The sequence below is a fragment of the Cyprinus carpio genome, chromosome B15 (genome assembly GCF_018340385.1).
Source record: "Cyprinus carpio isolate SPL01 chromosome B15, ASM1834038v1, whole genome shotgun sequence".
Lineage (NCBI taxonomy): Eukaryota > Metazoa > Chordata > Actinopteri > Cypriniformes > Cyprinidae > Cyprinus > Cyprinus carpio.
In genome coordinates this window covers 15,502,103-15,526,245 of record NC_056611.1, presented here as the reverse complement: position 1 = coordinate 15,526,245, position 24,143 = coordinate 15,502,103, and the positions used below count along the sequence as shown (strand labels likewise).

The following is a 24,143-nucleotide window of genomic DNA, read 5'->3' as shown; positions in this document are numbered from 1 at the left end:
TGCAATGATTCTTTCCATGATGACAGCGTCTCCATATGGGCACGGGATGATGATGCAAATGGGCAATTCAAGAAACAGTTGTTGGGTCCCCTACACCCTTCAACCCTTCGAAGCTCTCATTCCGGAGGGTAAACCCTTTGAAGGGATTAGGGCATAGGGATGAGCCCTTCCAAATGGAATGCAGGGTAAGTTTACCTGCAGATGTACTCTCCAAAATGGCAGAAGATGTGATTTGGAGGAGAAGAATTGTTGAATAAAGTCGTTTTTTTTTTTTGTTTTCTTTGCTCAAAAAAAGTATTCTCATAGCTTCACAAAATTACAGTTGAACCACTGATGTCATATGGAAAATTTTAACAATGTCCTTACTCAGTGGCGGAGCCAGAGGAGTGTCCAGGGTGCCACCCCAATAATTAATATGCTACTATTTCATTTTCTTTGTTTAATCAGCTGTTAAATTATTAAGCAGTGACTGGAGTAGGTTTTTTTTGTGTGTGTGTGCTCTGGGCATACATTTTTCTTTCCTGATTTTGTTCCCTGACATGATACATTTTGCAAAGCAAAAGTAAAATTTTCACGCAAGTTTGTTGCATTCTAACAGGAATGCAAAGAACATAACTTTCTCACATAACGCACTGAAGCAGCTCCTGCATAGATTGAATAATCCATTCTCGATCCATCGATATCAACCAATTCAGCACCACCCTCATGGAGAGCACCTGGTAACATCGCACATAAGAAGGTATACCTGTAAGCAACCCCATAAGGTATAGTTCGGGGAACACACCTAGAAATGGTATACCTTTAGTTAAGATATACCTTTACAGTCTTCATAGTGCACTAAGAGGCAACATTATCGAGAAACGCATGCCAGTGATATAATGTATTGTCACAGACTTTGTTTTCAATTTTCTCCAAAAACTCTAAAGTAAAACCTAGTGAAAGTTGAAACGGACAGAGTCATGGTCATCTGGAAGAACAATGTATTGAAAATTTCATGTTAAATGAATTAAAAACATGGCTGTATAAATATCAAACAATAGTGAATGTAATAATGCATTTTGTCAGAATTTGCCTTTGATTTTCCCCTAAATTCTCCAGTAAAACCCAGCAAAGGTTGACACAGAAAGAGTCTTGAAGACTGTTTTCTGAACTTGAAATTGAGAAACTGATCTTGAAATTGAGAATCTGAGTTTGAATTGGAATTTGAGAAACATAATGAAATTGAGAAACTGAGGTTGAATTACAGAGATTAATGTTGAAATTTGGAAATGGATTTTGATACACAGAACTAGATTTGAATTATAATATCTTTGTGTTTTTGTTTTGAACTATTGTTGTTTATTGTTACTTATTTGAGTTTTGTGCTTTCTGATTTCTGGTCCAAGCAATCCCACGTAGTTACTGCTGTACCACAGTTGTTGTCACATAGTAACTTAATAATTGTGAACTGAGTGCTACTCAGTGCGCGTTACATAAGTATCAAGCGAGAGATGGGTTGCCTATGGGTTGCGCCCATGTGGCCAAATGTACTGCTTTGTGCATTTCCTCCACTAAATCTGATTGTACCAACTCTAAAAAAGGTAAGAGATTGCAGTCACTCAGTCATACTGATTGCCCCGAAATGGGAAATTGTGGCTGATGGAGATAATGCAGATCTTAGCTGACCAGTCCTGGCTTCTCCCACTGCGCAGAGACCTCCTCTCATCCAACCCTGCCCTGGACAAAATTGCTCTTTAGGCTTGGCCCATGAGAGGTTAAACTTAAATTATACTGGGTTGCCTCAGAGGGTGATCGAGACAATTCAGAACACGAGGGCTGCCTCAACGCACTCTGCTTACGATAGGAAATGGAATGTTTTTTAGCAGGGGTGCACACTTAAGCACGTTGTTCCTTTTCTCTTTCTGTCACAGATGTGTGGTGGTTTCTGCAAGAACTTTTGGATAAAAGCAGAGCATTTTCAACTGTTTAGGTGTATCTCGTGGCTATTTCTGTGTGTCATGTGGGGATTGACAATAACACTATGGGTCGACACCCGCTTGTGTACAGGTTTTTGAGGGGTGCACACACTGATTCCACCGTGGGACCTGTCCTTGGTCCTTAACGCTTCATCTCGTACACCTTTCGAACCTATAGACAGCAGCGATCTGAAGCTCCTTTTGCTAAAGACCACATTATTACTGGCTCTTTCAACTGCAAAACGGGTTAGTGCACTTCATGCTTTGTCGTTTGGGCCCGAAGAAGCACGGCTTAATTCTTTGTGCCTTGTCTGTGTATTGCGTTGTGATGAAACAGAACCAAAGTGCTGCGGAATAGTAATCAGCTATTTGTCTCGTGGGCTGATTCTCATAGTAAACCTATTTCTCGCCAGCGCCTGTCCCACTGGGTAGTAGAAGCTAACATATTGGGTTATAATAGCATGGGTCTTAGTCTTCCAGAGGGGCTGAGGGCTCATAGTACCCAAGGTTTGGCCACCTTGTGGGTATTGTTTAAGGGCGTTTCAATTCAAGACATTTGTGCAGTGGCGACACACTTTTGTCATATTTTATAGGCTGGATGTTACAGAGCCATCGTTGGCCCATTCCACCTTAAGTGTGTAAAAAAAAACAATCATACAGATGTTTTATTTTTCACATTTCTCCATTCTATTCTGTGAATAGTGGAGGGCTTGCATTCTTATGTTATCACACATCACTGAGTTGGTTGACATGCCTGCTTTGGACAGCATATATACAATACCAGAGTTGCCTATATCCCATAGTGAGATACCGAATGAATTTTTGAAAGAGAACTTTAAGTTACTCGTGTAACTCTGGTTCTTTGGTAACATGAGTGAGGTGTCTCATCACATTTCCCTTCTAGCATGGGAAAGAGATATCCTGAGAATGAGGTAGGGACCGTTACGCAGTGATATATATTGGGAAGGCGGGACTTGATTGGTCTGTCAATTGACAGATGTGGTGTAATTGGTGCTTCCAGGATTGGCCACGTCCGAGACGATTTGCATAGAGAGATACCTCATTCATGTTATCAGAGAACCTGGGTTATGTTAGTAACCTACAGTTAATCATCACTGAGGTCAAGTGACCAGTCAAATAAACAAAAACTGTGTTTGTAAAAGGTTTAAACATTTGTACACACTTCTTGTTCTTCACATCCCTTCATGATGGCTTTTTTTCTTGTGTTACTCAAAAGAGTAATATTAATAACATGTGTTTTACTGATTTCTGTCTATCAAGGAACCTCTAGGCCGTAAGTGTTAGAACCTTTTTTTGTTAAATATAATCTTCATTTGTATACCCTTACATATGTGTTTGTATGCATGCTCTTATCTCAGAATAACTATCATTAGTTTTACACATTAAAAATGGGGTTATTAAGCACATGTACTTTCTTTCTGCAGAATATTCATGGTGACATTTCCAGGTGTTATAAGATCAGGCTCGGAGGCTAAACTATGCGTAAGCCTTCTAAAACCAGAAGAAAATCTGCAGCTTACTATTTCTCTGGTTTACTCTAACCAGAAGAGAACACTTCTACAGGAGAGAACTGAGAAGGAATTCCACCGCTGCTTTGACTTTCAGGCCTGCTATTACATTTTTATTATTCAGTGAATGATCTACTGGGGTTGTTTAAAACAACATATCCATTTACAAACTGCATTTGTAAATGTTGTAGATATAGAAGAAATTTTTGCATTCTATGCATACAACACCATGAATTCCAGAAATTATTTTGTCATTTGTAATATTGTTATGAAAAAATATTGTCTATCGAGACTGGGAAAACAATAATTAAAAAATATTTTTTAATTAATTATTTTAATATAAAATATATTAATATAAACTTGATCTCTTAAGAGATTATACTGATTTGTAATACAACTGCATGTGTTCAACAGGCTCCTGAGACTGATTCAGTGCAGGAGATCCAAGTGGAAGCTCAAGGGGAAAACACTCAAATGATTGAAAAGAGAAAAGTCAAATTCATGTCATATAATCCACTTACAATAATTCAAACAGATAAACAAATCTACAATCCTGGACAAACTGGTATTTTTGCTTTATATTCAGCCTCATTGCACTCTGATCACAGTCTGTTTTCATGCTTTGCTGGCCTTAATTTTTTACGTCTTCCTCAATTTTACAGTTCAGTTCAGGATTTTCACAGTGGACCTAAATTTTAAACCAGTTGATGAAACAGTAGGTTGCAATTATTAAGTTTTTAATTGTGGGTAAAGTGGCATGATATTGATTGAATGTTTAGCTGACCTCATTGGTCATGTTTGCATATCAATGTTTGCACAGATATACCTGAAATGCACTTTCAGACTTGGACCTCAGAGTAAACAGCCATGGGTTAAAATTTAATTTCTGATCAATAAGTGTTATGCAAACCAGGCCTAATTTTATGCATTTTCATCCACAGTACAAACTCATAACATTGCAGGTAAACTTCATTTTTTTGTTTTCCCCCTTTCACAGACATATTCTGCTGCATAAACGTCCCTGTTATTGCCATGTTGTTTGTCTTTAATGCCTTCTTATATATGCAGGACAATCGAATGAACCGAATTAATCAGTGGATTAATGCCACATCAACCCATGGCAAGATTCTGCAACTATCCCATACGCTGAATCCGGAGGCACTTGTTGGTTCATATGAGATTTTTGTAGAGACTAGCAAACAAACAATTACAAAAACAATTCATGTTAAGGAGTATGGTGAGTATTAGCTTACTTTTACAGTATGCTCTTTAAAATAATGGTTCCCTTTCAGTTGGTCACTTTCGACGTCACACCTGATCATAACAGAGCAAACTCTCCCGTGTGCAGAGGATCACTTTTCTCGAGATGGAGCTGCATTCGGTCGAACAGAGAGCATACCTCACAGAGGAACGTGCTTAGTCAGTGTTGAGCTGCTTGAATTTGTTCAAGAACAGGTCAGCAGTGCCACTGAAATTTTTTCAGAGGCTCTTGGGGCATATGGAAGCTGCAGCAACAGTAAAACCCCTCTGTTTGCTTCAATGAGACCTCTTCAGCACTGGCTTCATGGCCAGGTCCTGAGATGAGTGTGGTAATGCGGCACTTTAACAGTTGAAAATTGCAATGGCCTGTCGCCAAACCTTTAGCCTGTGGGTGGAACCTTCGTTTCTTCGGGCAGGAGTGCCCCTAGAACAGGTGTCCAGGCAGGCTGTGGTATTAATAGTTGCCTCTGCCACCAGCTGGGGGGCCACGTACAGCAGGCATGTAGTGTAAGCTGCTACAGGGCAAACATATATTGGTTCATACAGACAACACTGCGACCTATTGCGTACATCAACGGTAGACCTGTTTGCCTCTCCAGACACCTCTCACTGCCAGCTGTTTTATTCCCTGTCCGAGGGAACACTCGGCACAGAAGCTCTGGCACACAGCTGGCCTTAGGGCCTACACAAATATGCGTTCCCCCACTGAGCCTACTTGCACAGACACGGTGCAAAGTCAGGGAGGAAGAAGAGCACCATCTATGAGACAAGCTTACACCTTGAAGTTGAACCTGTTCATCGAGTGGTGAATCAGGGACCAGGTGGTGAACCTCCAAGCGCAGCCCCTGGAGAAGGCAGACCCAGCCCTAGCTTTGCTCTCCCTGTCTGCGCTCTGCGACTGTACTTGGACCTAACACAAAGCTTTAGGACCTCAGCGCAGCTCTTTGTCAGAAGCCATCAGAAGAGGAAGGCTGTCTCCAAGCAGAGGATGGCCAACTGAATAGCGGATGCTGTCGCCTTGGCTTACCAAGCACAAAGCATGCCCTTCACACTTAGGTTGCGAGCTCACTCTACCTGGAGTATTTCATCCTCCTGGGCGCTGCCACATGGTGCCTCACTGACAGAAATTTGTAGGACTGCAGGCTGGACGACCCTCAACATGTTAGCTAGATTCTATAGCCTTCGTGTTGAGCCGGTATCCTTCCATGTTCTCACCTCAAACAGGTAGAAGCACCAAGAGGTCCTGGCTTAGGGTTGGCTTGCTGCATCATAGAATGTGTTTATTTTGTCTTCATTTACTGTATTCTTGAAAATATAGCCCCATGTTTGAATTCCACTTAGAACCTCCCTGTGGAAGATGTGGCTTCTGCAGAGTTCCTTTTCCAATGGAAGGGGAACGCTTTCCCAGTAAAGTCTCACAGAGTGGAGTGTGTAGGAAGAGCAGTGATTAACCTTCTCTGCATAAGACCATTCCCATCTATAGAGGGATCAGAAGGCTTATGCAGAGCACTGGAAGGGGCAGCATCAGTGGCACTTTGATAGAGATTCCCAATTCATCAGTCATGACATGAGATAGAAAGTGACCAACTGAACTAACCCTCATTTCCCTGAAGGAGGGAACAAAGACATCACGTACCGTCACCACAGCTGCTGTACCACTGCTAAGTGGCTGGCTCACGGGATTGGCTCCTCAGTGAAAACACAATTATGCATTTCACCTGCTGCCTATTTATACCCATGCTGCAGAGCGTGGCACTCAGATGCAAATATCACATGCAAATATCACATGCATTGGCTTGTTTAGTTTACACTCAAAGTAGATTAGCCTCTCTGGTGAGATTCCGAATTCCTCGATCATGACATGACGGCTCCGTTCCCTCCTTCATGGAACGAGGGTTACACAAGTAACAAAGATGTTCCATAAAGGGAGTTTTCACAATGCTCCCATAGAACAAGGGTCCTGAAACAACAGACCATTTGGTGTCAACCCTCGATTACAATGCTATAGCACCATTTTATTGTTTCCACAGTTTAAAGTTCACAGTGTGGCAAAACTGTACACACTACAAGCGCTTCAGGAGAATAGAACCTTTATTTTTTGGTTTAAAAAAAATCAGTTTTATTGGCTTTTTGTCTTTGCTAAAATGGCTAACATCACAACTTCCTTTATGATTTAGTTCTACCGAAATTCGAAGTGAAATTACTCAAGCCAAAGACAGTAAGAGCGAATGAAGAGGAAGTAAAGCTGGGGGTATGTGGGAGGTGAGGTGATTTGAGCATAAAATATGAACACCTTTTGTTAAGCAGGAAGATCAGTTAATATACAGTATGTCTTCAACAGATACACCCATGGACATCCTGTACAAGGTAGTGTGAAGATGGGACTCTGCAAAACCATTCCATTTTATGCCTCTCAGTATCAAACTCCACTCTGTGTTAATAGGTCAGCAGTAGTAAGTATGACTAAATCTGGTTTTATTGTTATTATTATTAGTAGTAGTAGTAGTAGTAGTAACTACTAGTATTTATTTCAGAATTATCATTTATTTTTTCTAGCTGAATGAGACTGGCTGTGTCTCTGAGATGTTTCCCATGTCAGTCTTTATTAAAAGATCGGAAATGTATTACAGGGAACAGTCTCTTGATTTTACTGCATCAGTAACTGAGGAGGGGACAGGTGTGTGTGCTGTAACAGACATGAAAACAAAATAGCTCAATCACTGATAAAGCAAAATACAATTGTGCAAACTTGATGGGTTGTTCCTATGATTTCACCATATTTTGTGTTCCAGACATCTCAATGGAAAGGACTGAAAATATGATTTTGACCTATACTATTGGTAGCATTAAATTTATTGACCTGCCGGAGTTTTTTGAGAAAGGATCAGTCATACAAGCAAAGGTGCACACTGTTCAATTGAAACTTAGTTGCATAAATTATTATTCACAAATATTATTGATTGCATTACAGTGTTAATTGCATTTTATTAGAATAAATAAAATATATGATTAAAATAAAATATTAATTAATTTAATAAAAATAGGTGGTTGTTATGTTAATAAAATGTATCTTTGCCTAACATATATCCTTAATGAGGTTCTTTTTTTCCACCAGGTTAAAGTTGAGTTCTCCAAAGGAACCCCATTTCCTTACTTTAAGGTTGTTGTTGAACATGCCCTGTCTCAGTCTCAGGAACTTACCACAGACATCAATGGGTTGGCCGATTTCACAATTGATACATCCCTTGCGATACGTACATCTATTTATGTATCGGTGAGCTTATCATTTGTATGTGTGTACTGTATGTTAGCAGATGCTTTCCATTCTAAACAATCTATAATAGATTAATTCAAACATAGTACTGCTGAAATAAATGCTTCACTTTACGGTTGCAGTGGTGATATTCATTCATCAGTGCAAATCCTTAAGGGTTCAGTTATTTCTGTATTTATTTTAGTCAGTTGCAGCTGGTTTTTCTGACCATGTTTTATTGATCTGCTCCTGACAGGCACGTGCTTCATCAAACAATCAGTTTAGTACTCCATACCATTTTGATTCTGCACGCAAAACTCTGCAATTAAAACCCAAAGAAAGCCCAGCAAAAGTGAGTCAGCTGGTTATAAAGGCTCTAGAGGAACCTCTGAAATGCGAGGAGGAGATCTCAGTAACCGTGCAGTACACTGTTGCTGGAGAGACTGCTGAAAGTGGTTCTGTTACTATAGTCTACCTGGTGAGTGCCGGAATTAAGCGGAACACTGCACATTTTTTCGTTCAGCTATTTTATTCACTGGGATTTTTATTTTTTTCAGGTTTCATCCAGAGAAGAGATAGTACACCATGGCTATGAAAATGTCTATGAAAGTGATGTTTAAAGTTCCTGTTCGTGCCCGGATGGCTCCTAAGATGGAGTTTCTTGTATACTGTGTGCCGCCCAGTGAAATTGTACTAGCTGCTTCCAGAACATTTCAAATTGAGAAATGCTTTGAAAACAAGGTGTGCTGGCTGAGTCTATTACAATTACAATGGTGATTGCATGTATGTAAAGGTAATGTACAGTCATTGAGTATATTTTGTATAATGACCAGCTGACTGTACATTATCCCACTTATTACATATCTACACACAAAAAAAAAATATATGTGTGATAAAAAATTTAAAAACTACTAAAAAAAATCAACAAAATAATATTGTTTTTATTGTAAAAAAATTATAAAAAAAATAATCAGCCTAATGACAAGATGTTACAGTAGTTATAAGTAATAATTAGTTATAGTATGTAGTAACGAGTGGTTGAAATACTTTGATTTTGTTTTAAAATTAAAGATTGAACCACTGTGTGTCACAGGTGTCACTGCGGTTTTCTCCGACTACAGCTGTTCCTGGTGAAGAAAACATTCTCCAGATCTCAGCTCAGCCAGGTTCACTGTGTGGCCTCAGTGCTGTAGATCAGAGTGTCCGGATTCTAGAGCCCAGAAAACATCTAGATGCTGAAAAAGTAATTCAAGTTTCAGACCTGTCTTCAGTTTTGACACTTTTTACAATGAAATAACAAAATCACTGTATTTCTGCCATCCTTCTGTAGATTTTTAAGCTGTTTCCAATCAGGCTTTTTCCAATTGACATTGAAGATGAAGAGGATTGCTTTAATGTTAGATCCATAAGAAATCCTCGGTATCTCCCTCCTTCACCTCCCTATAGATCACATAGACAGTTCTCCCCTTACTATTACCCTTCAAAGAGGACAGCAGATGCGGTCTATAACACATTCAGGGTAAGTGTTTAAAACCTTTTGGGTTTGAGGAATGTGTGTAATTTGAAAGGTTCATTTTGATTAATGTTTGGGTCAAAAAGAAAATGTGCAGTCAGATGCAGCTAAAATACTTTTTTAGTAACAGACTGTCTCTAATCTTTTTACATTGTCATCTGGATGAACATGGGATTGAAGGTGGCAACCAATTTGATTATTAGAATGCCGTCTTGTATTAAAGTCAAAGATGTAGTTTATCACAGAACGGAAATGTGCAACAGTAAGAAATCTGTATATTTTTCTTTCTCTCTCTTTATATATGTATACACCATGGACATGTTCTAAAAATAAACTCTAATAATAAATGTTCTGTTGAAAATACAGGTTATGGTTTTATGGATTTTGGTTGCCCTCAAGCATATCCAGATGCCAAGCCAGGAGTTGTAGGTATGCCGGGTCCAGTGGGTCCAATGGGTCCAATGGGTCCACCAGGTCCAATGGGTCCAATGGGTCCAGGAGGTTCAGCTCGAGGTCAGGAATATGATTTCTCCCTGTTTATATATATTTACTCTTTTTTTTTCCTATCGGAGAAACATGACCCATGTGAATCTCAAAATGGCACAAAACAATTACTAAAACTGTGAAATGGTGCATTTTCAAATATATGGATATTTGATACATGGATTGCTTCTGACTGCATTGTGGCACCATATAGTCTAGCAATTGTGTACAGGACACCCTTAGTATCTCAGGTTCAAAATTAACACTTGTCAAGCACCAAACGCTACTAAAAATCACTTGTGACTAGTATATAAAACCAGTTGGGGCAATTGTGAAATTGCAAGGGCATCATTTTAATTACATTAATAAATATATTTTAAACCATAGCAAGAAATAGTCTAATATCTATAATACTGTTTTTGAAATCAAATCTTTGCATAGCTATGACAGTAAAAAACATGGGCATCTAACAGTTAATCTTAAATAAAAAGATTAATATACATAATATACATATACATAAAACCAAATAAGAAATAAAAGTCATCGTATAAATGTGTCCTATTCTGTGTTCTAAACTCCTGAAACATTAGTGTCTCATATTTTAGAGCAGTCAATGCAATTTGGGAAAGAAATCAATTAAATCTGTATGTAGGGGTATGTGTGAAAAAAATTCAGATGTAACCCCTTTGTAATCTTTAAAGGTGTGGTTGATTGCAATTTCACTTTTTTAACATTAGTTAGTGTGTAATGTTGCTGTTTTGAGCATTAACAATATCTGCAAAGATGCAGCGCTGAAAGTTCAATGCAAATGGAGATATCTATTGTCTTTTAAAATTCTGGCAGTTTAATGCCTACAAAATGGCTGGAAAGCGACTACAACGAGCTTCTTCCTGGGTCCGTTACATCACGAACCCAGATAAACCCCACCCCTGGGAACACGCAACAAATGGGGCGAGGCCATGTTGTGCTGCTTTAGAAAAGAGGAAGAAAAAACTATTGGCGCACTTAAAAATCTGTTCATATATGAATCGCGATTCTGTCTTCTAACGATTCTAATGGATTCACAAGTTTCAAAACCAGTGTTCTAAATCAGCGGTTCTTAATACTGTTCCTCGATTTGCCCTGCTCTGCATCTCTCTCTCTCTCTCCCTCTCTCATTCAGATCGTCAGGTCAGCTCCAACAAACTGTTCCATTTATACACTTATTTTCACATAGCAATGAGAAGCGTTATACATGGACGCGCGTCATTGAATACAATACAATCGGAACACATTCTGAGTTTGAGGGGTGGGATGTTCAGACGCGCTCTAGAGGCAGTTTAGTGAATCACAACACACTGAGCCAGCTGACCAATCTCAGCCCATCGCATATTTCTGGGGGAGGGGCTTCATAAAAATAGGAAATAATCAAGGCGTCTGTCAGAGAAGGGACGGATTGGTGTGGAATAAAGGTAAATTATGTGAACAATAATATGTTTTTTAAAAAACAATGCATGAACACGTTAGACTGCACCCCATAAACACAGCCTAGAAAAAAAACAGTCAACCACCCTTTTAACAATTTAATGAGTAACTGTAATTTAATTACACATTTATTCTTAGTAACTGTAACTGATTATGTGATTCAGTTACTTGTAACTAGTTACTCCCCAACACTATACATATATATATATATATATATATATATATATATATAACCATCATAATACATATTGAGTTGATTAAAATGTGTCCTGTGTGACAGTGTCACTATATGCAGTAGATTCAACATGTTTAAATAAAAAGCTTAATCAACTATTTAAAGTAGTATTTTTATAATTATTTGAATAATTGAATAACTAAATATAGACAAAGCAGAATCCCAGTAAAATACATTCCTTTAAATTTACTTTTAGTCTATGATTTACATGCATTATATGAATATTTACTTGCCCAAATTTTAATTCAAGATATGTCATAATAGCAACACTATGAATGCAAAGTGAATGACCTAGCCTATAAGTTAAAATAGTATATAAGCTATAATTAAAAATGTAAAAAAAAAAAAAAAGTACCCCTCACAGAAAACTACTGACAGAAAGTGCAATTACTAATAATTTTGCAAAGATAAAATACTCAATGGTTCGAATGTTCATCTTATGAGATACACTAGCTTAAAGATAGGGTTAATAGACAAGTTATTTAAAAATTATAGTCTATTTTGGGTGTAAAACAGGGCAAATTGAAAACAAATAGATTTAGAGAGTAGGCTATAGAGTATAAATGCCCGTAAGAAGGAAAGCTAACCGAAAGTTTAGATACATTAGCTGGGTTTGCAGTTAATGCTCAAAACCATTTTCCTAAAATTTTAATGAGAATAGTATAGAAATGAATAAAAACATGAGATTCTCCCTGCGGTTTTCCACATTTAAAAAGCAAAAATTAAGACATTCATAAATAATAGTATTGTTTTCTGTAAAATACAACAACATCACTAATAATAATAATAATAATAATAATAATAATAATAATAATAAATACTTACAGTACATAATGGAGTGGTTCAAGTTTTCCTTGTTTATTCTTTTTTTTTGGTCAATGGTCAATTTCATGGATCTGCATGGATCCCAGGCACAGGAATTGAGAACACACCTCTCATTCCTGAAGAAACCATTCGCACATTCTTCCCAGAAACTTGGATCTGGGAACTTGTGGAGATGGGGTGAGTGAATGATGAGTTAAAAGTCTGAAGGTGCTACCCACCAACTTAAAATATTTGTGATATTTGTGCACATTTCCCTTCAGGGACTCTGGATCAGCTCAGGTTCCTGTCACGGTTCCTGACACCATCACCTCTTGGGAGACGGAGGCCTTCTGTCTGTCCTCCAAAGGTCTGGGTCTGGCTCCTCCTGCTAAGCTGACAGTTTTCCAGCCCTTCTTCCTGGATCTCTCTCTGCCTTACTCCATCATCCGTGGGGAGATCTTTGAGCTGAAGGCCACTGTCTTCAACTATCTGTCCAAGTGCATCATGGTGAGACTTCAGACTCAGTCTTATCCAATCATATTAAATATGGCACTAATCAGCTGGTCAATAGGGGGTGTTGCCCCCATTAATTTAGCCAGGGAAGAAGCCTCTTCAACATGTTAAAACTAAGTTAAATATACAGTATTGCAAAAAAATAATACAATTGCATTATTTAGTCATACTATTCAACATGTTGTAATGTTAGCACCTATTAAAGGGTTACTCCACTGCAAAATTAAAATTTTATCATTAATCACTTACCCCCATGTCGTTCCAAACCCGTAAAAGCTTTGTTCGTCTTCAGAACACAATTTAAGATATTTTGGAAGAAAACCAGGAGGCTTGAGACTGTCCCATAGACTGCCAAATAAATAACACTGTCAAGGTCCAGGAAAGTATAAAAAAAAAAACATAGTCAGAATGCTCCATCTGCCATCAGTGATTCAACCGTAACATTATGAAGTGACGAGAATATCTTTTGTACATAAAGAAAACAAAAATAACGACTTTCTTCAACAATTCCTCTCCTCTGTGTCTCTCTAAATCAGTGTAGCACCCTTATTCTCTTCATCTCTGAATCACATTAATATAAATGGCTTTTTTTTTTTTTTGAATGATTACAAATGCTTAATGATTACTTTAGTGATCATACACCCACATTAAACTCACTGATTCGGTATCTTATTTTATGCTTTAACAGTTGAATTTTTAAGCAGTAATGATTCATTGTGGACCCTTTTCACATGACTGTGATGACGCATTTAACAGTCATCAGCATTGTAAATCCTTGAAAGTTTTAAATATATATATATATATATATATATATATATATGTGTGTACATTTATAAATGAAATGTACTATATATTCTTATAAACACTATACTTTGTATCATATCACCTTTGCATCAAATTACAAATAAACTAGTTAAAGGGATAGTTCACCCAAAAATAAAAATGATGTCATTAATGACTCACCCTCATGTCGTTCCAAACCCGTGAGACCTCCGTTCATCTTCGGAACACAGTATAAGATATTTTAGATTTAGTCCGAGAGCTTTCAGTCCTTCCATTGAGAATGTATGTACGGTATACTGTCCACGTCCAGAAAGGTAATAAAAACATCTTCAAAGTAGTCCATGTGACATCAGATGGTCCGTTAGAATTTTTTGAAGCATCGAAAATACATTTTTGGTCCAAAAATATCAAAAACTACGACTTTATTCAGCATTGACTTCTCTCCCGGGTCTGTTATGAGCGCGTTCACAACACTGCAGTTTAGTGATATCCGGTTCGCGAACGAATCACTCGATGTAACCGGATCTTCTTGAACCAGTTCACCAAATCGAACTGAATCGTTTGAAACGGTTCGCGTCAACAATAAGCATTAATCCACAAATGACTTAAGCTGTTAACTTTTTTAACATGGCTGACACTCCCTCTGAGTTCAAATAAACCAATATCCCGGAGTAATTAATTTACTCAATCAGTATACTGACTGAACTGCTGACCGAGCCAGATAACGAATGAAACATTGACTCGTTCTCGAGTCAAAAACCATTTTTGTCGGACGCGTCCGGTTCGAGAACCGAGGAGCTGATGATACTGCGCATGCGTGATTCAGCGTGAAGCAGACTGACACACAGCGCGTCTGAACCGAGCTGGTTCTTTTGGTGATTGATTCTGAACTGATTCTGTGCTAATGTTATGAGCGCGGGTAAACCTGAATCAAGGGCAATCATCGCCAATGAAGTCATTACGTCGAGCGCAAAAGAACTGGTGAACCGTTTTCGGCAACCGGTTTATTGAATCAAACTGTCGGAAAGAACCGGTTCGCGGAAAAGAACAGAACTTCCCATCACTACCGGTGATCCGAAAACCGATGCAACCGGTTCTTGACTCGAGAACGAGTCAATGTTTCGTTCGTTATCTGGCTCGGTCAGCAGTTCAGTCAGTGTACTGTTTGAGTAAATGGATTACTCCGGGATATTGGTTTATTTGAACTCAGAGGGAGTGTCAGCCATGTTAAAAAAGTTAACAGCTTAAGTCATTTGTGGATTAATGCTTATTGTTGACGCGAACCGTTTCAAACGAATCAGTTCGATTTGGTAAACTGGTTCAAGAAGATCCGGTTACATCGAGTGATTCGTTCGCGAACCGGATATCACTAAACTGCAGTGTTGTGAACACGCTCCTAACAGACCCGGGAGAGAAGTCAATGCTGAATAAAGTCGTAGTTTTTGATATTTTTGGACCAAAATGTATTTTCGATGCTTCAAAAAATTCTAACGGACCCTCTGATGTCACATGGACTACTTTGAAGATGTTTTTATGACCTTTCTGGAGCGTGGACAGTATACCGTACATACATTCTCAATGGAGGAACAGAAAGCTCTCGGACTAAATCTAAAATATCTTATACTGTGTTCCGAAGATGAACGGAGGTCTCACGGGTTTGGAACGACATGAGGGTGAGTCATTAATGACATAATTTTCATTTTTGGGTGAACTATCCCTTTAAGGCTAATGCGAGTGTGTTTGTAATACAGTGTCTATTGGAGGGACAGTAAATTTGACATTGTTCTCTCTTCTGAATGGCAGTGCCATTATCAGTCTCTCTCTAAAAAAAATCTTCTTTTTGAAAGTCGTGGTTCGTGAAGTTTTTCTTTTGCTATTTGAGCAAATGCGAATGCAAAAAATAATAATATTTGTGGTACTCCTGAACCCAACTATGACGACTTCCCCTGCCATGAAACCCGGAAATGTGAAAAGGGTCCATTATGTCACTTGTTAAATGGTTATTTAACAATTTCATTTCTTTTTTTTGCATTAGCATTGTGATTCAGTTTGTTTGCGCCCTCCAAAAAAATTTTTAGCACCAGCTGCCACTGCCACTAATCATGTGAGTTTGACTGACAGGTTAAAGTGACTCCAGCTCCTTCCTCAGACTACACTCTCAAAGCCTCCTCTGACGATCAGTATTCATCCTGTTTGTGTGCTAATGAAAGAAAAACCTTTAAATGGATCCTCACTCCTTCTGTTCTTGGTGAGTTTTCCAGTCTGAATCATTGTTTCTCAGTGTTTGTGTCTGTTGTATCTTCACATACGTGTCTTGTGTTGTAGGAGTCTTGAATATTACAGTCAGTGCAGAGGCAGAGGCGTCCCAGACTGTGTGTGACAATGAGATTGTGAGCGTGCCAGAGAGAGGACGCATTGACACAGTCACACAAAGCTTGCGTGTAAATGTGGGTAAAAATGTATTATGCAAATACAATGCATTAATGCAAGTTATTGCAGTTAATGACCAAAAAAATATAATTGTTATATTGTTATATTGTATATAATTGCTAAACTGTGCTAACATTAACCTGTGTTCCTCAGGCTGAAGGAATTGAAAAGACTAACAGCCACAGCTGGCTGCTTTGTCCCAAATGTAATGTTTGTGAACTTTTATGCCATATACAGTGTTTCAAAAAGATCATTTTAAATCTGCTTCCAACTTTATGAATTGCTCTTTTGCCTTCATTTACAGGGCAAAACCTCTTGGAGGAAGTGGATCTAGAATTTCCCAAAAATATGATAGAGGGATCAGGAAAAGCTGCTGTTTCAGTGATTGGTGAAGAAAAAAGCCATAACTTAAAATCAATACCGTTTTGTAAATATTTGTAAAGTAGAAATGTACAATCACATGTCCTCTTGCAGGAGACATATTGGGTCGTGCACTGAGGAATCTTGACGGATTACTACAGATGCCGTACGGCTGTGGAGAACAAAACATTGCAGTTCTTTCTCCCAATATTTACATTCTGCAATATCTGGAAAACACAGAACAGCTTACCTCAGCCATCCGAGAGAGAGCCACCGGCTTCCTTAAGAGCGGTGAGATGCCATTCAGAATCATTTCATTCTGCTTAAAATGTTTTTCAGTACATTTGATGAGAACAATCTGAAACGAAATATTGAACAGGGTATCAAAAGCAACTCAACTATGAGAACATGGATGGATCATATACTACATTTAGAAAGGGAGAAGGAAATACATGGTATGAACTGTTTTAACCTCATAATTTAACCATTGCACAAAACCCAAATGTCCAGCAATGAATATTATTTCAAATTAAAATATTGTAATAAATCTTAAAAACCACATTACAAATCTTCAGATGAGTCTGAATAAAAGCATTAAATTGTATTCAACTAACAGGCTTACTGCATTTGTGCTGAGGACTTTCGGGAAAGCACAGCGTTACATCTTTATTGACCCCCAAAAAATTCAGAATTCAAAGCAATGGTTGATACGCCACCAAAGACCAGATGGTTTATATGAGAGCAGGGGAAAACTCTTCAATAACAGAATGAAGGTAAAAAATATTACAAAGTATATAAAAATGTTAATGTTCAATATAAATCAATTAACATTTGTTTTCTGTGAAAAAAAAAACTAATCAGTTTAGCACTAAAAATATCTAAACATTCTTAAAACAAGATATTTAATATACAAATTGTTAATATAAGTTGTTTTCAAAGAATATGTTTTTAATTAAGAGCATTTATTCATTCTTATTCCATAGTATAAAGCAGAACAAAACAGTATACAAATAATATAGAAAAATAAAATATATTGTCTAAAGCAATTTTGCTTCTCAAGGTCGTTTTTCTTGTTACAAAAATCTTATTTAAAAATTAACATTTTCATAATAGATGCCTTTATTTGTTATCTGTGTATTTTAGGGGGGTGTAAGTGACAATGTGACCATCACTGCCTATATAACTGCATCACTACTCGAGCTGAACACATCAGTTACAGTCAGTACAGCCTACTACATGTTTTCAAGCACAAACTGTACTTTTTTAGAAGGCTCTTATATATTTGTCACCTGCACTGTTTCTGTTGTAGGATTCTGCTGTGAGCAAAGGTCTTTCATACTTAAAGCGTATTGTTGGTGATAACCGAAACACTTACACCACTGCTCTGATCGCCTACACTTTCAGTCTGGCTAAAGACAAAGTGACTCGAGACTATCTTTTAAAAAAGCTAATGGACATTGGGATTTCAGAAGGTAAGAGCTCTGTAATAAGTTGTGATTGTCACACTTTGAAGTGTAAATCTCATTTATCATGGATCCCAAATCTTTTTTAAAGGATCTCGTCTCCACTGGACTCAGTCTGGATCTGATGACTCTGATTCTCTGGCCGTGGAGATCAGCTCATATGTGCTGCTAGCTGTTCTCACTGCAGATTCACTCACTTCAGCTGATCTGGGATTTGCTAACAGGATTGTCAGCTGGCTTGTGAAGCAGCAGAATGCCTATGGAGGATTCTCCTCCACACAGGTGACTCAAACTACTCAAATCAAACATATGACTGACAGCGAGTTCAGTACTCGCTGTCCTTCAGATGACCTTGTACTGTTACATAGGGCTGGGCGATATGGCAAAATGTAATTACAACATGATTCAAGTGACTTTTTCTTTATTAATCCTCTAGCTACAGAAAATTCTACTCCAAGTGCACCACACATGAAGTTGTTACACGATGTAAATGTTCAAAAACAAATTACTTGTCCTTTGCAGAAAAAATGCTTGAACTACAGCTACATCTTTTACAAATTTGTCTAATACAATTTCAGTTCAGAAATAATACAAGGAAAAATGATTTAAAGTCAAAGCAATTCAAATTAAAAATGACTGAAGTGACTTTTAGTAACTATAAATTTTATGTAATAAGCGATGAGACAAAACCAATAAAACCCATTACAAACAAGGCATTTGTTGCATCCAGTGGGGACAGAATTACTGATTATAATGACTTATACTGTCTTTTTACGCGTTGTGTTGCATATTGCGCTGCATAAACATAAAACCATGTAAGGGAAACAGGTCAATTTAGCTCAAAGGGAATCATTTAAGATTTTAAAGGGAATTTGAACAGAATCACTGTTTCAGGGCTGATCACTGAAACGGCCAGCGATTCACTGAACGAGCCGTTTAACATCAAATCTGCGCTGGATATTAATATCCAAAGTATAGTGAAAACACTATTAATTAGCACAGTAACAAGATCGGCAGTGTAAGACATTAACTTGTGAGCACAAAACACAAGATACTTCTCTTTTCAATATAAATAAGGCTTTATTAGATAAATCTAAGACATATAAACTAATCTAACACATAAGCACACGCACACACACATTCACACAAGTTGCAGGAGGATAGAACGTTAGGAAAGAATGAGTTTAAGAGAATGAAAATGTGAAATCCCAAGTTTACAGCAATACGTGAAATTGCATAGACATGATGAACAACCATTAATCACTTAATTAACCCTCGCACTGAGTTCCTCAATGAGGTTAAAATTATATAAGATAACACCAGTACAGATGTGAGTCTGGAGGTTACTTGCGTTGCCTGTTTAACGGCGTTCCCTTTGTTGTCGCTGAAAAGGGGGTTTCCCGAAGTTGCTGATTGGCTGGAAGTTCAGTAGTCGTTGAAGTGACGTCTTGGGAAGCCCGTGGTTGGGCGTAGGCTGAAGATGCGGAGTTGTAGGCTGGCTGAAGTTTCAGACGGGCACGCGAGGTCAGACTCGGAGACACGGCGTTACAAAACTTAACTCAGAACACGAAACTCTCAAACGGAATAGAAAAGAAGTAAAGTTTGACGAGACTAGGTGGTGTTTCTTCTCATCGTGGCTAAGTAGCAGCAGGCGTGCAGGCCGAAGCACGCTGGAACGGCGCTCAAAGAACGCTAAAAGTGATGACAAAGCATGACTAAAAGCTAAACTACAAGCAAAGCTAAAAGCATAATTTGATGGTGTCCTGAGTATTTAAACTGGCCTTTTGGCCACACCTCAAATGTTGTCTTGACCAATTAGATATTGTCTTTTCTCAGGGTGTTCCGATGTTTGTCCCACCCATTCATAAATCATATGTTATCTTATCAAGCCCGTGGTCCGAATTTTCCCGCTCTTGCAGGGTATAATTTGGACATGATTCCTATAACAAGAATATGATACATTTGACAAATAACTGATGGTCAGAAACGTTTCAAGCAAGAATATTCGAACACACACATACTAAACATGAATATGATCCCTTAAGCTATTCAAGAGTTATTTAAAAAGACATACACAATAAGTGATTAGAAACATTAAAATCAAATGTGTGGCTTCATGTATGATATGGAGTTGAGCAATGGACTGATATCCATTTAGAAGTCTTTTTTGAGTTCATTTTGGTGCATATATGCATTGGAAGGCATTCTCTGTGCCATTCTGGGGAGAAAGGATATGTCCTGTGAAGACCAGAGGGGTTAACAGGTCTCCTTAGGAATTTCAGTCTGGTTTTGCTAGGTGGGGGGAAGTCAATCCAACGATCTTGTTTACTCTCATGGCTTTACATGTGAGGTTCAAACTGTCCATTTCTTCGATTACTTGCCCCAAATTAGACAATCTCTTCTTCGAATTGAAATTGTCAATAATTGTTCTAATGGTGTTAATGTTGAAAGCTGTTCTGTGAAAGAGTTGGTTAGTTATCTTGCATCAGACTGTGGTGCTAGGAGTTGATTTACAACATCCTGCCTTTCTGTGGAATTCGGCTGATGTTTCAACCAGGCTCCCGATCGAATCTTTAATTTGTCTGGTTCACGCTACAACCATGTCTGCATTTGTTATCGGAGAAACAATAAACAACAAGCGCTACTCTGCACTGCTCAATACTCGCGTTTGAATAGTCAGTGGCAAATTCTTTAAATATAAAAAAACGTACTTACAGGCTGTGAGTCAGAAGCACCAGACTGTCCTTATAAAGTTGGAATTGCCCTACTTTATAGAAACAGGCTTTGTGCCACAGATGCATTGTAGGCTACTGTTTCAGGAAACAGTCCTCATTCTCCATAAAATTTGCTGCACACATCTAAATATTTGGGTTGAACTGTTCTGGAACAGTGTTGTAAACTTAACCACTGATTTCTAGTTGTGTCCTCTTTTGGAAGGCCAAACAAAGTAGTTTCGCTTTCACAACGAAACACACAGCGTCTCCACAACATGGCGGCGGGTTACACAGAGAGAATAACAGTTACACCTTCTTTCTTTGTGTGAACATTTGGGCCATGTTATGCAAATCTTCCCACATCGTGACGTAGAGATGTGGGGGCGTGTTAGAACGAGCCATTTTAGGAGGGCGTGGGTGACTCTTAAATTTTAGAAATAATATCTCTTTGGATTTGAGACTTTAGTCTTTGCAACTTTACAGATCTTCTTTATGCACCAAGAACTTGTAACACTCCAAAGAAAAAGGAAAAATGGAAATCGCATCATATGACCCCTTTAATGTATTGGTGTAGCTCTATAAAAACACAGATATGGTTTGCTCATAGTTTCAACTTTCACCACAAAAGGGCCACACAATATGGAGGAAAACATGATTCACAAGATTAAGAATTAATGCATCAAATCAATTTTCAGTTGTTTTCAGTTTAATTTAAAGCATAATTTTTTTCTGGGTGAAGAAAACCGCAGATCTGTTGCTTAGGTGATCGTTTACACACTGTTGCCCAGCATTAATGACAGTCAAATGGAAATCTAAACAAAGGCTTACACATGAGAATGACTTGCAGAAACATGAGAAACATTAAATTTCAATATTGGGAGATACAGAGTGATAACTGAAACCTTAATCATTTTACGTATGTAGTCTGCAATTAATGATGAACTGCCTTTAACTGAAAATTGAGTGTTTACTATTGATAATTTGAATGTATTTGTTTATCAGGATTAACCCCTTGAGATGTAATATCTCGTTTTCAAGGGGTCCCAAAATACAGTGGGCCCTATTTTAACGATCTAAACGCAAAGTGTAAAGCGCACGGCGCAGGTGCACTCAGGGCATGTCCAAATCCACTTTTGCTATTTTAATGACGGAAAAACGGTTGGTGCGCCCGGGCACATGGTCTAAACGGGTTGCCCCTATTCTCTTAATGAGTAATGGGTGTTTTTTGGGGTGTAACGTGCAATAAACCAATCAGAGTCTCATCTTCCATTCCCTTTAAGAGGCAGTTGCGCTCGTGCCATGACGGATTTGCTATTTACACAGCGGAATTTGTGTACACGCGTTGTGGACCTGCCTATACTAACACGCTCTTTAAATAACAAAGAAAAAACATTGCACCAGACTTTAGACCAGGATTGAGTTGGCGAGGCACCACAAAATTGAAATAACTAGTAGCAAATATACAACAAAACCTAATAACTATTGTCCTTTTGCATTATTAACACACTGTTTTCCTTTTCAATACTGTAAAGCTGTTTTGATAATCTGTATTGTAAAAGCACTATATAAATAAAGGTGACTTGACTTGATTGCTGAATAATGGGTAAAAGTCACATTACTGAACAGATTTATTTCTCAGGACACAGTGGTGGCTCTTCAGGCTCTGTCTTTGTATGCCACCAAAGTGTTCAGCTCTGACGGCTCCAGCACAGTAACTGTACAGTCAGCAGCAGACACTCACCACTTTGATGTCAATCAGCACAACAAGTTACTGTACCAGGAGAAGCAGCTGCAGAATGTCCCAGCCAAATACAGCATTGAAGTGAAGGGCTCAACCTGTGTGTCTGTGCAGGTCTGTGAAGTGTAGCAAAACAAATTAAAACCACATTATGATTATGGCTTAAATAGATGTCCTAATGTTCTTTTACTTTCCTCTAGATGTCTCTTTTCTACAATATCCCAACTCCTAAGGATTCTAAGGCATTACAAATCTTTGCTAGGACTGGGGGACTGTGTCAGAGCAGGACGGGACAAATTCTGGATGTCGTATTAGACATAAGTAGAGCGGATTCTGATTACACCTATGTTAAGATGCGGTGAAAATATTCTAAATTATAATACTTTTTGTTATCTGTTCAGGTATACTGGGACACAAGACAGTTCTAACATGGTCATTGTAGATATGAAAATCTTGTCTGGTTTCAAACTAGAGCCCTCTTCCCTGGATGCGGTGAGGCAGTTTAAGTCAGCATCCAGGACACTAAATGCTATGCATTTCCCCAAATTTTTACTAATATTTTAAGTTTGTGCTGTTTTTCCACAGTTAAAGAAAACAGTACATCGTGCTGAATCCAACAACGACCACGTGATCATGTATCTTGAAGAGGTGGGAATGATAACGTGTGGTTTATAATGACAACCAGTGTGATTAAAATCACTATCAAATCTGTTTTAAAACCTAATAGCACTGATTAATCTAACATATGTTATAATGAATATTTGTTTTATATATTTAACAGGTTCAAAAGAACATGCTAATCCGCCAAACACTACATATTAAACAAATCTTCTCAGTTAAAAACCTCAAGCCAGCGGTTGTAAAAGTCTATGATTATTACGAGACGAGTAAGTCTAAATTACGCAATACATATTTATACACATTTAAGTCTTGGCACCTTTGCAGCTTTTTTGTAATCTTGTTTGCAGGTGAGCGGTCTGAAGCAGAATACTTTAATCACTGTGCCTAAAGAGTGACACTGCAGAAGAGACAACAGATGTCTTCACACCAATTCAGTATACAACTCTGCGCTATTATATTGGATTGGCATAAATAGTTATGCAGCTGAAAGCTTTAATTTTCTTATTGTCTTGTAGGTTTCCAGTTATTTCATACATGTTTATGTCTCTTCATTTGTGTTTTATCATTATAAAGCACATACATATTGAGACGTATGTAAGCTTTTGCTCATAGTGGCTTTATTATTTTAGAGAAATATTATGCTTGTTAGTCGTTAACATTTAATAACACTTTATCTTTATAGCAAATATAATTGTTTTGATTGCTGTTTACCTATTTTCTATTAGTGCTATTATGAATAGATTACTCTATATTTTTTTGAAAGAACTTAAGATTGAAAAAAGTTCAGTAAATTTGCCAAGTACCATTTAGTGTTCTTTTAGATGATATCAAATATCAATATCTCCACAACATCACTCAATAAAATAAATATGAAATTAACATCTTTGTCCTGAAATTATTTAATATTCTCCTATTATATAAAAATAATAATATTATATAATGATGCTAATAGTAAGGCCATTCGGCAGTAAATTTCTAAAAGTTTTAAGATAAATACGAAAAAGTTCATACACTATGTCCAGATC

At 37.8% G+C, this 24,143-nt stretch overlaps 1 pseudogene; it reads left to right on the top strand.

The window, feature by feature from the left end:
- The first annotated feature begins 28 nt into the window (after positions 1–28).
- On the top strand, positions 29–23,997 carry LOC109080995 (annotated as a pseudogene).
- Positions 23,998–24,143: the final 146 nt, after the last annotated feature.